This window comes from Peromyscus maniculatus, chromosome 1, assembly GCF_049852395.1.
Source record: "Peromyscus maniculatus bairdii isolate BWxNUB_F1_BW_parent chromosome 1, HU_Pman_BW_mat_3.1, whole genome shotgun sequence".
Classification (NCBI taxonomy): Eukaryota; Metazoa; Chordata; class Mammalia; order Rodentia; family Cricetidae; genus Peromyscus; species Peromyscus maniculatus.
In genome coordinates, this window is record NC_134852.1 from 71,633,841 (window position 1) to 71,652,718 (window position 18,878).

Sequence of the window (18,878 nt, forward strand, 5' to 3'; positions counted from 1 at the left end):
TATATTATATTTAAAACATAAAAGCATGATGTATGCACAGGCTAGAATTTATTATGTCTTACACAGGTTCCACCATTTCCCTTTCTACAGGTCAGCTTAGGCCTAATTCATTTTCAGTCATTATGACAAAATCTTCAATATCTGCAGAAATAAAGAAGTAAGCTTTTTTCCCTCAGTGAGTGAAGAGTGAGCATAAAAGGTTGAAAAGGGTTCTGGAATTACACAGACATTAATAAGCACTTTCTAATCTGAAAAATTATTATGTTATATGTTATGTCCATGCTTAGTATCATTGAATACATCAAAGTGAATATCATGGGGAAAGTCAGTTGTTCTACTTACTCTTGGTCTCAAGACCAAGGATGTCACATTTTTTTCATTTTTTTCAGCATTCATGAGGAAAAAATATTTTCATGACCCTAAAAAAAGCCACAGAAGAGTCGTCACATAGTAGCTATTCTCAGAGTGAAAATGCTATCTCATGTCACATAGGTTTGGTAGATGTAATCACTGAATAAAAGCTTATTTTTATGATATGTGACAAGGAAACCCATATTGCAATTTGGTCAATAGTGTAGGAATAATTCACCGAGAGGAAAATTACAATTGAAATGTGAAGTCTAGAAATTTCAAAACAATCTTTAGAAACTGCATTTCACAATGTATTGAAAATAATAGCTTTAGAAGCTTATGGTACTTGTATGAAGCTTGTAAGTATTAGTGAAATATAAAATTTTTCTAAAATAAATATTTCAATACATGGTCAGTTGACTTTGCAATATTTCCAAAGCAAATGGTTTGTAAAATGTTTTCCCCTCCATAGTAATATCTTGTAGAAGTAGATGTTCACACACAGATATTGCTCAGATATCACAGTAAAAACATAATTGAGTTCAAATCATTCAAATACTAAATATAAGAAAAATATAAGGCAGCAATGAAAGAAAAATGTCTAGAAGCTCATTAAACAAAGTTGTGGCAGAGGCAACAAAAGAAATATCTTATTAAAGCCAAAATAGAACAGAACAATCTGTTGGTTTTAATGTGGCTGAGGTGTGTTATTCATTGAGTGGCACTGTAACTGTGTGAGAAAGGTATGAGGTACAACACAACCCACTATCAGAGTTTTATTAGAAGAAGAAAGGGACAGAAGAGTATGTGACTAGGCCTGTGGTCTTTATTCACTGAGGAGGAGGGGAGGAGTAAAAGGGAGACTAGTCTGTGATCTGCTTCTTATATTTCCCCTGCACATGTGCATATGGGCTTATGGAGCTTCACCATGCATGTGCAAAGATTGCATGATCATGCTGCTTGCAAATTACCCAGTCACACAGCACATGGATTATGTAGGACATAAGGCTCCTTGCTTGGCTGCTGAAATGTGCATGTGCAGTCATGTAGCTGGGGGAGTGGCCAGGATTTCCAACATTCTAGACTTTTTGCTTATCATAAAAAGGTGGGTGAACAGGAATAGGGGCACCGTGTCTTTAGAAAGCTGCTTCCAACTGACTGGGTGGGCATCAACTCACTCTTGGGGATGGTAGGAAAGGAGATTTCTGAGGTAGCCAGATTTTTTGGGATTTTTGGACTACCATATGCTGCCTTGGAGCTGTTGTTCATCATCCCTCTTGGCCTGTGAATATGGTCACCTATATCTGAGAGGTTGCTGATGAGACAAGGAAAGGTTAGAAAAAAAAGAATTATACATTTCTTCTTTAGGGCATCCCTGGGTGAGGGAGGTGGTCTCAGGACCAGGAAAGTTTGGGTTATACATATTTGAAGTAGATCTGACCTGCCAGATGGATTCAAGCTGATTCTGGAGCTCAGAAGTATTTTTAAACATATTAAGAAGCATCCAGGGGGTATTTAAAATCTTGAGCTAGTGACGATGATATTGTAATGTTTTAGTACTCTGCTGTATTTGTTAGTGTAAGTGATGGATAGAGAGAGGGTAGAACAATATTTGGAACAAGCTTTTAATTTTTACCTGAGATAAGCCTTATCTGAGACAGATTTTTTTAGCAGCCCCGTGTTCTTCAAAGCAGTTTATTAGTGAAAAACTGGAAACCTAAAAATTCAACAGTAGTTTAATAAAATGTGGCACATATGAAGAAATATCATGCAGCCATTAAAAAGGATGTAGAAATGATATATATATATATATAAACACAGCAAGATCATCATGGTACTGTTGAGTGGAAAAAATTACAAAACAGCATGTACAATTGGATCCCATTTAAAAAAATCTCTAAGTGTGCAGAGAGTCTGGAGGCCACACACCTGTCACAGCCCTTCTCCTCAGATGGAATTGGAGGCCATTTTTCTATTTTTCTCTTTGTCAGCATATTATGACTTGTATTAATAAAAAAAATTAACAATTCCTAAAAAGTCTACTTTGATGTAGGAATAAGAGTACAGCTTAGCCACCTGAGGTACAGAGATGTAGATACGTTAGTCTATGATACTTCACTGGTTTGTCTAGGTGTTTTGATGCTAAACACCAGTTCAAAGTCACTGTGTGGAAATATGGTGGTTAGAGCTCATCTTTCTTTAAACCAGTGGTTCTCAACCTTCCTAATGCTGCCACCCTTTAATACAGTTTCTCATGTTGTGGTGACCCCAACCACAAAACCATTTCATTGCTACTTCATAACTGTAATTTTGCTACTGTTATGAATTGTAATGTAAATATTTGTTATATAGATGGTCCTAGGCAACCACTGTGAAAGGGTCGTTTGACCCTTGAAGGGGCTGCAACTCCCAGGTTGAGAAGCGCTGCTTTTGACAGATGGGTCCACATTCCTAAAGATCTTACACGGCATCCAGGTCCTGACATTCTAAGCAATACTTTCCTTACTGACACTAAATGCATCCTTCCACCTCATACCCACTTGTAAAACTGATCTGACAGTATCTCAACCCATTAGAAGGCAAGAGAAAATTTTCCAGAGATCTCAAATTGCAGGCGTCTGTGGATGGAAGGTCAGCTGTTAGCTCTGCAATGTTTCTCAACAGGACTGCAGCAGGATCACACAAATGGCTTACTGTACAACTGGTGGGCCCTGCTTCCAGAATTTGGCTCAGTAGGTCTTAGGGGGTAAGACACAGGTATTAGGAGTTTCTTTTTCCTTTTACACAACACATATTTATTGAGCATATATGTGCTAAGAGTAGTTTATGATTAACAGAATTAAAGTCTCTATCTTAGGCTACATTCTAGAGTGACATGTACACACTAAATAAATAAATTATAAAAACAAGATAATTACAATTAACAGAACATAATAAAAGAAAGTGAAATTCCTTTTTCGTCTTAAAATATTTAAAAAGCTGTCACATGGAAGATTAACATTACCAGTTCCACAGGCCCATGTAGACAAAAGTATAAATAAGGTAGAATATTTGAAAACAGCAATTAGCATTTTATCAAGTTTCCAGGCAATGCAGATACTGCTGGTTTGAGGTTTGGTACTCTAATAGGACACAGTAGGAGAGGCCAAGCATGGCATTTTCCTTAACTTCATAGTCTCACGAGGAGACGAGTGCCATGCAGGGAAGGAGAGGGCCTGGAACAAAGCTGCCTGTCAGGCATTTCACTCCGGCTTGTGCAACTAGGCAACTCATTTCAAATGTCAGGTATTGGGGAGATAATAAAGTGGACTTTCAGGGACTGTGGGTCAGCAGCGTGGCATTCTGTAAAGACTGCACAAACAAGTTCAGTCCACCCTCTCTTCTCCCTGCTACACTTGACCGCGGAAGCATCCTTCCTACACTAGATTCCTTTGGTTCCTGCTATCTGACGGTGAAGAGCATACTGGGGGACGGTCTGTATCATACTGGGGATGCTGGCCCTAGGTTTAATTTCTGTGTTCCCAACAGAGAGGTCCATTCTCATTTAAGGAACCTCATTTGCAACAAAGTTTTGTTTTTTTTTTTTATTAGCACCATGAAGTGTTTTTACTATAATCTTGTGGGTTAGATTACTTTAAGGACAAAAGTGGATAAAATCCATTTCCTTTTCAGCTTGTGGAAAGCCTATAAACACCTCCTTATTTATATTTCATGAATATATGCACCCTTCACTCATTACTGTGCTACTGAATTATGCTCAGGGCCCAAGGGCTTCTTTAAATAACTCTGAATTGCACCATGAATTAATAGGCTTCCCAAGAGTATTCTTCTATGCTAACAATCTCCTTGGGCCTTTACCTGAGTAATAATTAAACTTGTAATTTTAAACCAAAACCAAAATTAAACAAAACACCCAAACAATAAAACCTCATTAAAACAACAACAATAAAAGTAAAGGAACATGCCTCAAGAATATGGTGGATTTGTGGCACAAGGGGACAAGGAGCCTTTGATACTTCCACACTACCATATGAATCCTCTGGTGGCTCAGTGCAGCCCTAGGAACCAACACTCCTGATGGAAAGCACAAGGCCCTGCTACCTACTCACACTGGGTGAGGTGGGCATAACTGGATCTAGCTGGATTCAAAGCAGTAGAGAACAGACTTGATAGGGAATAAGCACAGCACAGGTGTGAAAGATGTCCCTCTAGTCCACTGTTGCAAAGCCCACACAGTATGGTGTCAAGAAGCTACAGGGACTGGAAAGGGGCATCTGTGTTTATAAAATATTTACTATGCACCAGGTCTTTGCTTAAGAGCAAAAGACACAAAGTAACACTTGTCTCCTATTAGGTGGCATACTTACTACCCCCATTTTACCTTAAAAACAAAACAAAAACAGTAGTTGTAAATCTGAGTTGAAACCCAAGGAGCCCAATATGTGAGGAAGGCTAGATATGAACCCAGGATCAACTCACACCATATTTACATTTTCTCCTGTACTGTTCTATTTCCTGAAACCTTAATTTGCTGAACTAAAGCTACTGTTTAAACTCACCCAACGTTTTGTAGTCCCTCAAAACCTAAATTTGGACAAATGTAACAGATGGCACTGAAAAAGCTTTATCACTTGATTCCATAGAACACTTGTCGTGTTGAGCAGTTTTGGAGTTCTTTAAGTATATTACTCAAGTGGGAGTCATAACCTTACACAACTATAAAGCTGCAGAAAGAGCTTTACCACAAAGAGATAAAGGGGCTCTTGAAGCTGGACCAAGAACTTGATTTTCCATGTATACAAGCTCTTAGGCACTCTTAACACAAATGGATGCTTAAAAATTCCATTTCAATATCCACCTTCTCAGAGTTGAAATGTTTACAATTCAAGAACCTCTGCATAAATCAACTACACTTTTGAACTTTATTGTTAAGCAAATCTGAACAAACTTATGCTCTCTTGGGTCCAGGCCCAGTACAGCTTTTTCTTTCTACCTGGGTTTACTTCTGACTTCTTAGATCTGAATTAGGTGATGCCTAACACAGTACTTACTTTTTATTTCTTCCATCATAATATTAGTCCTGTTTTAGGTTTTTGTTTTAGTTTTTTTTTGTTTTTGTTTTTGTTTTTTGTATTTAGGAGCATCTTGTTCATAGTACACTTGGTTGATCAACAAAATACCTGGTCCTCAACAAATATTTTTTGAATGGATGGATGGATGAATGAATGAATGAATGAGAATTGAAGACCTAACAACAAATTTCGCAACTGGCAATTTACAGCCACTATTGCTGATGTACAGCATAGTCCACATAGCAAGTCTCTGGCTCCAAATGTGTCATTAGTAATTTCCAGAGGGTGTACTTCTTAACCAGAGACCCAGATGAAGATAAACTACATTCATTGCATATGATTTACCCTTTAATGAATGTTATTGCACCAATCCTTATTTTTGCATAATTTGTTCAATAACAAATCTTTACTGTAGCATAGTATGTTCTTAATGGATGCAATTCTGGTTATGTATCAAATCATGCCAACTGAAAAATCTTATGATTTTCTTCATGAATGAACCTGCCCCCAGTGTTATGCAACCTTAACAACATTATGAAATAAAATAATACTTTTCAAGGGCTTAGGTTTAAAAGAAATTATCCAGTAGTGTTTTAGAAATAAACAAACCCAAACCAAACCAAATAAAAACAAAACTCCAAAGCCAATAGACCCCACTAAAGCACAGTATTTAAGTCATCTGATTCCTATTGGGCAGCAAGGTAAAAATGAGTCTTTATTCTTTGGCTTTTATACCTAAAAAATGAGTCACTAGAATCATGCACATAAATTTATTTTGCATAAAAGCAAAAGCTTGCCATTAATAAAAATTCAGTAGAAAACAATTCTTTTGTTTATAAATTGTTGCTCAAAAGTAGAAGCTGCTTGTTAGTGAACCCTCAGTAGAAAGAGAATTGTGTGAGAAAACATTCTTGTTATGAAATCTCTAACAGAAATTCTGAAATGAATTATTAACCATGCAATTCAATTGACAGGATGGCCAGTTTCTGATGGTTTGCAAATTTTTTCAGTCCCTTATATGTCATTAACATGAAAGATGCTTAAACTTGCTTTAGAGTTACTGTCTATAAATATGGTGTCATGATGGGTAGTCTTTCATGGTCTTCCTACTTAATTGAGGAGTTCTAAGTAGGTAATTGGCACCTTGCCTTTCTGATTTCCTCTCTCCCCCATTAGCCAGTCTGAATCCATTCCAACAACACTGAACACAGTGATTACCTCATCTTCCAGAAGTGACAGTTCAGAACTGTTTGCAGCATCATAGTCATAGAGAACCCTGGCCTTCCTGCTGCCACTTGATTTTTTAAGGCCATTGAGGTTGGAAGGAGAGGTGATTACTAGGCTATCTGTTAAAGCCATAGCAGAAGGACCAATCACATTTGATAAAGCAGATGGCACAGGTGTCCCAGAAGCCTGATTGTTGTTAGAAAGATAATTGGATTACTGCTGATTCCCTCTAGCAGAAGGCGGGTAATCTCTGCTTGACGATCAAATTCACTTTGAGTTATTCGTAATTCCTGTTCAGATGAACTTTTAGTTTCTGCAGCCTTTGCCTTTTTAAGTCTTGTTTTTTTGCAACATCCAAATCCAGTCTCTTATTCTGTAATAGTTTCCTTTCTTTTGCCATTCTTTTGTAATCCCCTTTTATGAAGTTTCTTAAAGGAGTGAGGAAATTTAAGGCTGATGTTTGAATCAGCTCTCTGTCAGCTGTTCCAATTAACTTCTGTGTTTCTCCACATTTAATAAGGGCTTTGCCATAAGCTGTCCCTGGGCCCAACTCAGTCCTGGCATCAATCATATATTGCCCCAAAAGTTCTGGGTTGTTTATAAAACTTGGTGCTTTTCTGTCCAGTTTCTCATAAACAAATTCTTCTATCCTGGCATTTGGATTTGGCTGCAACAGCACTTCAGTCTGTTTCATTATTTTTTTGTCCATATTTTAGTACATTCGGCTTTGCTAAGGAGGTTTTCCAAGTGAGCAAACAATTCTGTCTTCTCTGCTTTTCCGAGCTTTTCTTCTGTAAACTGCACTGCCCGGCTGAGGAAGGTGCCTCGTCAGCCGCCAGCTTCTTCACGTTGAAATCCATGATGTTCATGCCAGGTGGCAGTGGGCCAGAGCCGCCCACTGATATTTTTAAAGCACTTGCTTCCTTTATTAATTTAGCATCCAGGAGACACAGTTGATCAATTACTGAGGGCTAACAGTAATTGATTTTAATTATTAAACTGTTTTTTGGAGAACCCAGACCCTTTTAAGTCTGGGGGAATAAATACCTTTGGACTGTTATTGTTCTTTACCATCTGGGTATACTTAATGATTCTTAGGCTCCAGCTCTATGGTGGTCCTGTAACAATTAGCTGAGTAATTAATGAGAAGTGGAAACCAGGAAGAGAAAAGCTTGTGGGGTGAAATCTCATTCTTCTGGAATTAGTAACAAGGCAGTGGATCATCGTGTCCTCTAGAACTTAAGAGAGAGCAGGGCCCTGTCTGTGTCACTGTGAATGATGAGGAGAAGCATTGCTGACCAGTCTGGAGTGAAGCACTTAGAGGGAGCAAATAAAACAAAAGCTCCTTCCTTAGCTGGAAAATCTCTTCCCATTATATACCCCTGAAAGTACAATTAAATGGTGGGATCTGGTGAGGTGGGTAAGGCTGTCCCAGACCCTGACAATAAGGAAATGCAAAGGAGAGGTAGGATACCAAAACTCACTCAGGACAAAGTAAGTGGCTCAGTGTTCAAAAGGAAGATCTGAGACCAAGCGTAAGAGGTCTGCTGGAGGTCCTTGTTTGATGTTCCCATACCATAAGGTGTATGAGGGCAGTCAGATGACCAGTAACCTTCTCAGTGGCACTTTGGACAGATTCAATTGATGACCCACATGGGAAGGGCACACACGAGCCCACCTGGCCTTTTCTACCACACATTTCAAACAGGGACCTGGAAGCCTTCAGGCAGCTGCTCATATAGTGTGTGTCTGCATTTGGCAATTCTGTTCACTTTCTCATCTCTCCCATGATACCTTAAATGCCACAGCTGAGACTTCTTCCTGTTGGGTCAGAAGCCCTCTCTCTAGATGCTTAAGCTTAGCCCTGATGTTGTGAAGCTCTAGGAGACATGAGACAGATTTTCATCCTTATCTTAAATTAAATTGTTTTAGCTTTTTTACTTTACTAGTTTGAGGACCACTTTAGTAAACCCACCAGGACGCAGGTTGTAAACTGATCTCCAGCTAGAGAGCCATCCTGATTATTATAATCACAATGTGGGTCCTAATCAGAAACCCATTTGCATTCATCCTAACCTGCTTCTAGACCTGTCTGTATTACTCAGGGTAGCTAGAGAATTGGTGACAGTAAGAGTGGAGGTGGGAGCCAGAGTTGGGTGGGAGTGGCCCACCCGATCCTGGAGAGCAGAGCAGAGGTCAGATAAGTGGAGGTGCTTTGGAGTAAGAGATTCCTCAGGTTCAGGTTGCATGTGGGCAGGAGAGAAAATCTCAGAAAGGGAGGGCTCAGAGCTTAGGACAAAAAGCTTGGGTATAAGGTGACTCTTTTGATTTGTCAGTTTTATGGCAGAAGTTAAATAATTCTCATGAAATATCAGCATCCAAGCAGCCATTATGTGGCCATATTTAGAGGTATCTAGGGCTATTCAAGGCATTAAGATATCAAACGGGATCCAAGACACAAGTTTCAGGCATCCTTGAAGTTAGGGAAAGATCTGTGAATTGGCTCACACTACCCTACCCTTCATCAAGAAAGAGGAGGGTAAGGCCTGGAGCATAAGAGGACGAGGATCTCCCCGGGGTCTGACAGCATTTATTGTTTCAAAAAAAGAGATTGAGTCAGCATGCATAGCCTGAGGACCGCCGCAGTGGTCCAACAGCAAGAAATATATCTAAGGCTACAGTCTGGGAAATGGAGATTCTCATTACATATGGCTGTGAGCCACCATGTGGTTACTGGGAATTGAACTCAGGACCTCTGAAAGAATAATCAGTGTTCTTAACCTCTGAGCCATCTCTCCATTGAAATGGATAGGTATAATATATTATGGCAGATTATTGTATATACTTGTAAACAAATTTAGTAAAATAGCAGCCTTAGATAATTTGCATTGTAATTTGCACTGTTATGGATTCTTATATGTTGATACAAATGTAAACTATTTTTATATTCCTGTTTAAGATAATTTGTATATTGATACAAATACAGAACTATATTTGTTATAATGTACATATATTTCTACTCTTATTTGAAATATTTGTATATTGATACAAATGTAAATTTATATCTGTCATACTTTATGTATGTTCTACTTCTGTTTAGGATATTTGGTATATTGATATATATTTAAGATTATTGTCATACTGCATATCGCACTATATATTCCTACCTCTGTTATAAATATCTTGTGTATTGTCACAATTTTGAAGTCATCGTTCCTTACCATTTGCTTATAGGCTGTTTACCTTGTTTACATGAAACCTTAGTCCTTAGGTTATTTCGGTAGATAAGACTTATAGATTTAGAGTCACCTATGCTTGTCATCTCTATAGTTACGTTAGTTAGGTTATCCAGATTTTCAGATACATTGGTCAGATGGACAGGTAATCTTCAAACAGTTCATAGACCTAGAGAATATGGCATTTAAATAACTTAGATTTCTGTTGACGTGAGACAAAATTGCTCCTGGCAGCACCAATTTGATCCAGAGAGAATGTTGGGCTTCTAGACATTTCCATTTGGAAGTTTGTCTTCTTGGCACAAAATGGCCTACTGGGCAAAGAACTGCCCTTGCCTCGACTGTTGACAGTAGGAATGTAATGCTGTCCTTCCTGGACAAGCGGGACACAAAGAAAGCGACCACTGTATTCTGCCATGACAGGGTAAGATGGTCTTTCAGAATTCCTGCTTCTGAAAATGGTCTGTCAAATACTCTAGGCCTGTAGCCAATTTAAATGCACCAACAATTCTGAGAAACATTAGGTAACTGTCCAGGCTTCCAGCTGTCTCGGTCTACTCTTGCAAGATTCCTGAAAATTGCTTGCATCCATCTACCATTTCTCAGGTACCATTATACTCATTCTCAGGTCTTTGATGGGATTGAAGATTAGCAGTTATAGTTACAACTTAGTATATATATATATATAATATATATATTACATTATATATATTATATATATAATATCTTATATATATTATAAGATTATATATATTATAATATATATATATTATATATAATATCTTAGATAGAAAATATTAAGTATTAGATTCAGGTTCTTTAGGATAGGACACCCTTTGGAGTGATCTTTGTAACACACCATTTACCTACGCTCTAGACTTCTCTGGATTTTAGTATGTGTTTTTTGCTTGATATTGTTCACATTGATTGTAGTTCCATCTTATCTAGGTCATTATCCCTCATTACTCCTGAACAATATTTAATAACCATTCCTTTGTATATAGTCTTTTATTAAGTCAGAACCTTCTTATTTAGACAAAAAGGGGAGATGTAGTGGGTACCCATTCCAGCTTTGGTCTGGAAGTTCCAACCCCCATTGAGGTTTTGGTAACTATCATGCCCACAAGGCAGGGCCAAGGGAGGCCTGAAGACCCGAGATTGGGATGTGCTGCGCTCTCTTGCTGCTGGGAGCCCAGACACTAGAGGTGGATGGAGGAGAGTTCTCCAGAGAACATTGCCGGACTACTGCTGTGTCTTTCCCAGAACCCTCAACCTACCTCTATTCCTTCATTTGTAAGTTATGCCATTAAATAAATCTTCTTTTAACTACGTGGAGTGACTGGAAAGTGAAATGATCAGTCAGTGTTGTGTAGAAAGGTGCACAGCCAGGCAAATGAAAAAAGCAGGCAATCTTAGATCAAGAAAAATCAGTACAGGATCCAGGACACAGAGCACTGGGAGAGCCTGCTTTCATCTTGGCACTAATGTTGGTTTTAATGTGGCACCACTGTGTTATTCATTGGCGCTGTTATTGTGTGAGAAAGGTCATGAGGCATGACAAAACCTACTATCAGAGTTTTATTAGGAGATGTGAGAGACAGAGAGATAATGACCAGGCCTATGGGAGACATGTGCTTAGAGAAGGAGAGGGGAGGAGAAGAAGATGGGGAAGGAATCTGAGATTCACTTCTTATGGATTCCTCTGCACATGTACATATGTGCTTATGGAACTGCACCACACATTCACATAGATTGTGTGATCACATGGCATGCAAATTACGTGATCACAGAGCACAAGGTTTATATAGCATGTAAGGCCCTTTGCTTGTCCAGTAAAATATGCATGTGTGATCATGTAGGTGGGGAAGTGGCCAGGAATTCCAACACTATCTCCACTACAATTGATCTCTGATGTGCAATCATATGCTGTGCCATGTATACATCTATGTATATAAATGAACAAATAATTCTTTTACAGAAAAGGAATGGGAAAATACCAAAACACTTCAAGGTTAATAAAATGATAGGAATTAATACTAACCATATGAATATTAGGGGTTAAATGTTTGAATTAAAAAATACAGAGAATAGTGCATGGATCCACAGTTAGGTAACATTATTTTGAGTAGAAGAAATGAATTTCATCATAAAAGACAGACACTGTGTGAAAGTGACTAAATGCAACAGGATATTTCAAGAAAATGAAACAAGCAGTTCTCTGTGTTCAACTATCTGAAAAAAATGGATGTCAAACCTAAACGGCTGAGAAAAGAAAATGAAGTTAATTTCATCCTGATTCAAGGAATAATACCTCAAGAATATATTATGATTCTGTATATATCCCCCAAATGAGGGCCATGGAGAAATCAAGAAAAAAGGCTGCCAGAAGAGTCATGTGAAGAAAAGAAGTTCAGAGTAATTGTAAACAAGGTGTACTGGAGGAAATTTCATTGCCTATCTCTAGGAAGATTTCAGCAAGGTGAGAAGCAAAAGGAATTTTATTTTTTTTATTTAGGAAGTCTTTCTTTTCCACAACTTGGGAGGCTTGGTTTTTCACACGACTGGATTTTTATTGGGCACTTTGCATGTCCCAGTAGCTGTGGAAATTTTTATGATCTAGTCTATGGCAATCTAAAGGAACAGGAATCTCATTGCTTTTCACCACAACACTCACATGGAGCTTATTCTCTGTGCCCTCTCACAAATGTTTGAATTTCACATAGTGCATATTTTTATTAATGGTAAAAACACCATTTTGCATTATTTGCAATAACATTGCAGAAATACTTTACTAAACACCTAAAGAGAGGAGATAGACAAGAAGCACTTACAGATAAGCCAATCTTAGTGCTACACAGGATTTAAATTTTTTCTAAAACAATTACAAAACATGGTGCATTAGTTAGGGTTTTTATTACTGTGAAGAGACACCATGACCATGGTAACTCCTTTTTTATTTGGATTTTTGTTTGTTTGTTTGTTTGTTTTCAGAGACAGGGTTTCTCTGGGTAACTTTTCATCTTTCCTGGAACTCACTTGGTAGCCCAGGCTGGCCTCGAACTCACAGAGATCTGCCTGGCTCTGCCTAGCGAGTGCTGGGATTAAAGGCGTATGCCACCACAGCCCATCTGTCCATGGTAACTCTTATAAAGGAAAACATCTAATTGGTGTGGCTTATAGTTCAGAGGTTTAGGACATTGTTGTCATGGAGGGAATCATGGTGGCATGCAGACAGACATGGTGCTAGAGAAGTAAGTGAGAGTTCTACATCTAGATGTGCAGGTAGCAGGAAGAGACTGGGAGCCTTCTGAGACTCAAAGCCCAACCCCTAGCAATGCAGTTCCTACAGCAAGACACACTTCCTCAAAGAAGACCATAACCCCTAAAAGTGCCTCTCTTTATGGACCTATGGGGGACATTTTCATTCAAATCATCACATTCTACTCCCTGGCCCTTATAAGCTTGTAGTCATATCATAATGCAAAATGCATTTAGTTCAACTTCAAAAGTCCCCATAGTCTTTCAAAGTATCAGCACTTTTTAAGTGTCTGAAATTCAAAGTCCCTTCTGAGACTCATGCTATCTCTTAACTGTAATCTTCTGTAAAATTAAAATGTAAAAGCACATCACATACTACCAACATACAATGGCACATGATATGAATAATATTCCGAGAGGGAGGAAAAGGAGCATAGCGCGCTCTTGTGTCCAACAAAAGACTGATAAACAGCTGGGCAACATCCAAACTCTGCCTCTTCATGTCTGATGTCAACATGTTCTTCAGATCTTCAACTTCTTTCAAATTTGAAGATTGCAACACACTTCTTTCTCTTCAGGGGTTTCTGTATTTGTTAACAGTTTATCTTGGCAAGTATGTAGCTAGAGTTTTTTTTCTCTCCAGGTCCTGCCAAGTCCCAGCAGTAGTTCTATCAAAGCAGTGTGTAGCCCAGAAACCTCTTTTTTTTTAACTAGCAAAGGCTAAATCCAGCACACAGCAGCAGCAGCAGCAGCATAATGTGTCCCTGGCAGATGTCTCCTTCCCGCCATACTACAGATCAAAGGTGCATGCCAGGAACCCGCCAACTTGAGAAAGACTACTAGAAAGCTGTTTTTAGCTCCATTTTAGAATCTTTTTGGTCAGGTTTTAAGTGGAAATTCTTGCCAACCCATTGGGTGCCATTTGTAGCTAGAGGTTTTCCCTCCAGGCCCTGCCAAGTCCCAGGAGTCTGGTAGCCCACTTATAAAATAAACATACAGATGCTTATATTATTGAAACTGCTCAGCCATTAGCTCAGGCCTACCATTGTCTAGCTCTTACTCTTATACAAAGCCCTTTTCTGTTAATCTATATGTTGCCTTGTGTTCCGTAACTTTACCTGCTGCCTCTACATGATATTCCCTGGACAGCAGGCTCCTCTTCTCTGCCTTCCTTTATCTCAATTCTCCTCTGTTAGTCCCACCTATACTTCCTGCCTGGCTACTGGCCAGTCAGTGTTTCATTTATCAGTCAGTCATCCACAGCAGAAGTATCCTAGGCCTCTGTCATTTCCAACATCTTGAGATCTCCAAGATAATCCTGGATTAATCTTCATAGCTTCTAGGAGCTCAAAGTCCCCTGCTCCCAAACATTGTTGTACTTCCTTCAAAAAAATTCACCTCTTTACATGCTACTTTCTTAGGGTCTATGGGGGTTATTTATATTTAAAAAATCACAAATGATTTTGTAAATAAGGAAAGAAAATTACAGTGATCCTGAAAACTACTCTGGTAACAATAATAATAGCAACAATTATTTACAATCAAGAAACTGGAAGTTAAAGTCATAAAACATAAATATCTCTACATTATTCCCAATAAGTCATCATTTATCACGTTAATTTGCCAACCAATAAAATAATCATTTAGCTCCCAATTATAGAATGTGCAATTATGTCCAGAATCATCTTAAAAAAACAAAACAAGAGCATAATTCAACCCATGAGTCAAACCTGTCTCCTTCATGTATATGAACTTACAGCAAATTGAGTCTTTTTCCTGGTCTAGAAACAAAGATGGTTGTTCAAGGATTATCCTTAGGAACATCAACACTGAATAACTCTGCCTCATTTTCAGGTAATGTCATTGCTTCATCTAGTGACAGAAAAGGATTAATTTCCTCACGCAAAATTGGAAATATATATATATATATATATATATATATATATATATATATATATATATATATATATATATAAAACAAGGGTATACACACACACACAAACACACACACATATATGCATATAGTGGTTCCTTTGTGTCTTAAACATACTATTATATAAAAATGATAGACAGATACTATGATAGTGTGACTTTCCACATTGTTTTTTAGCAGAATGAAAGGTTTTAATGCCTCTATCACAAGAAGAGGATATTGGAGACTGAAAAGTGTTCTCCAAATGTGGAGGGAAAAATACAAGAGGACAGAGATATGTAATATGTCTACTTGAATAGGGGAAGTATTTTCATCATCTGGTGACAGTGACACAAAACAATGGAAAATTATTATCTGACCAGGTCATACAAGTCTCGGCTCTAGGTCAAAATTCTTAATGGCATTAAAAAAGAACCATAGACATGTCAAAATCAATTTACTGAAACATTTCACAGACATGGTGATAAATTCTAAATCTTGTGTGTAAACATACTATAATTTATAGAACACATATAGATAAGTTATGGAATATAAATAGAGTGACTTAGCTGTCAGCCCAAGTTATGAGGACTTGGACATGATTCTTCCCCTTGGCTCCTGAATTCCTGACTCTTAAGTATGACCATTAATTTAACCTGGGCATGAAACTTTCTCATCTCTATAACTTCTGTTTCAGAAATTACAATGAAAGAGGTTGCTGAAGAAATGTCTAAGTTCCATTTTGCCATTGAGAGGTTGAGAATCTGAGAAATATAACAAATTCAATTGTCATGTTTGATTGTTAACTCTTAGAGGCCTGGTGCTTTCTGATGAGAGACAGGAGCGTTAAGATCTGGAGTGGAGGAGGGATGGGGAGAAATTGGGAGGAGTAGAGGGAGGGGAATCTGTAATCAGATTATATTGTATGAGAAAAGAATCTATTTTCAATAAAAGGAAAAAATGTTAAAATTAACATTCAATCTTTCCTTAATCAAGGTTCATTTTGGTTTTAGAACCATTTTCAGGATATCTGTACTCTCCCATATAAAATTTTATTTTAACAAGAACCACTTTTAAGTGAGGGAAAATCTACTACCCTGTATATCAGAGTATATTTCTCATCCCTTACTATTTTCTCGATGATGTCTTAATCACTCTGACCTTCTTGAGTCAGAATATCCCTCAGTGCTTAATAATTTTGCATCTACTGGTCCAAGGTTCTTTGGCTATAAATAAATTCCTAAGAACATGATTTATTGTGATATTACCTCATCTCCCTATTAAGAAAGTATGTATGAAAATTATGTCATAATGGTCAACTTTATTTCCACCTTTAACAAGAGTACTGAATAATTGGATCACACACACACACACACACACACACACACACACACACACACACACACATATATTGTTTTGCTGGCATATTATTTAAGATATATTATGTGCCATGATACTTAACAGTGAATGATATGGCACTGCAACAAATATCTCCTATAAAACTTTATCTCTGATTTTCCTGTTTTGAAGTATATTGGTTCAAAGAAAATAATGGTAGAGTTAAAAGCATATGAAGTGCTAGTCATCCACATTGTATTTAATAATTCAAATCTTTTGTATTTTTAAGCCTCATACTTGCTGAAAATTCAATGCGAAAATTTCATTTTCAAAATAAAAGGCAGACTGATTCATGAGATGGCCCTCCACCCACCCACCTAACCTCCCAAAATACCCCCAGATTAACACTGGAGTGAAAAAGCAAAACTCTCTTTAGGACTCATTTAAAAAGCTATGTCTACAGAAAAATAGCTCAACAGAAAACGTCGTGTCTTGTAAAATCTGTATTATTGCAAATACGATTTAGACGATTTAGAACTTAATTAAAGCAATGGAATCCCCAAACTGAAAACGCAAGAAGAAATGCCCTTGATGCCACTCTATTGCGACCTGGAAGTGCGTCTGTGTTTGTTGCTCAGGAAAAATCGCTAATATAGAGAAACTCTCATTTAAACAAAGAAATCCCGGGTTCAAGCCACTCTCCTGCAACCTGGAAGTGCGACTGTGTTTCCTGCTCAGCGGGAAATCAGAAATATAGAGACACTTTCATTAGACCAATGAGTTTCTGTGGCCAAAGTTACTCTCCTGCATTCTGGAAGTGCATCTGTGTTTGCTGCTCAGGGAAAATCGCCAATAGAAACTGTCATTTAAACAATGAAATCCCGTGCTCAATCCACTCTCCTGCAACCTGGAAGTATGACTGTGTTTGCTGCTCAGGGAATGCGGGAATGGGAATCGAAAATACAGAGAGATATAGAAAAACGTTAAGCAATGAAACGGCGGGACTTGGAATATTGGGCTGCAACCCGGAAGTACGATTGTATTTACTGCTCTGAGAGGAAATCGAAAGGAAAGACAAACTTTGGTTCCTATGGTTTCCTCATCTTTCCTCTGCAGCCAGATCCAGTCTACTGCTCCAGATTTTTAAGCACTTACTGTGGCGATTCTTTAGGAGAGGTGGCCGGACAGCAATAAGCTTTTAGTATATTTGGAGGAAATTGAAAATTAAAGGAAATAGGCAGCTTTAATGTGTTTTCAACAATCGATACTGAATAGGAAGCATTTATCACGAATTCTGTGTTTATAAACCCACGCCTCAGAATAATAAATGAATATGTTTTCAATGTAATTGTAATAGCGAAGTAGCATATCACCATAGAGAACGTCACAATTCTGTGCAGTGGACAGTATGAGGCTGAAGAGGAAAGATGATGAAAGACACACGGAGCAAAGATATTCTCTCTCAGGGACCAAAGATATTCTTGCTGTCTCTGTGTCTGTGCCTTGCTGTCTCTGTCTCTGTCTCTGTCTCTGTCTCTCTCTCTGATTTTGCAAAGCAACTCACCGTTATGAGATATACTTTATTCATGAGCAATTAAGTTACCAATGGTTGAAAATTACTATACACAAAATACAATTTCCAATGAGGTTTGCTTCCATTTTAATGTAAATTTAAGACCTTATATTTCCTTAACAAATACAACAAAGTTAGCACATACCTCATCCTTTAACGTATATGTCTATGTGATTTTATCCTCTAACAGTTGTAGATTCTACATAGTAATGCAGAAAACAAATTGAAGCTTAGAAAAAGAAACATGGTTCCCTCTCTCCTGTTACAGATAGAATCATGGCTTCACTGAAGCTAAGGAACTGGTCTACTATGGAACTATATTTCCATATACATGTAGGTTTTAAATTTTAGATTTGGATGCAGCTACCAGATTTTGTATTCTGCTGAGTAGTATCTGCATGGATTGTGAATCGTTGGGTAGTCTTTATTATTAATTAATTAATTACTATTTTTAGGGAAATACTATCCTGCGTAGTCCAAGATTACCAATACATTTTAAATGTTTGTGTATGAGTGTGTGTGAAACAGATAGCAGGGTATTAGACTATCCCTAAATTTTTCAGGTTTTTTTGTTTGTTTTTTGGTCAGTTTACAGGTCAGCAACTGATAGATTAATGACATGATTATAATGGGAGTAAACAACAGATTTAGAATTGGATTTAAAGCCTATTGCAGAAGATGAAATTCATACATGGTACTGTTATTGAGACCAGCAACCAGTGGCTACAAATGCACTACATCTTAAGAGAGAATTCACTAATAGCCTTGTGGTCATAGTATTTAACTAACTGCTAATATTTTATATTCATAACCATAGATAGTCCATCACTCAATCTTCCTTAGACAGTAGAAATTAGATAAAAATATTCATCAATTTTTTTTGTGATCTAGTTACTTTTGTGGAATGGGAG

At 37.7% G+C, this 18,878-nt stretch overlaps 1 pseudogene; it reads right to left on the reverse strand.

The window, feature by feature from the left end:
* Nucleotides 1-6,234: 6,234 nt before the first annotated feature.
* On the reverse strand, nucleotides 6,235-7,519 carry LOC102913484 (endophilin-B1 pseudogene; annotated as a pseudogene).
* Between the last annotated feature and the right edge of the window lie 11,359 nt (nucleotides 7,520-18,878).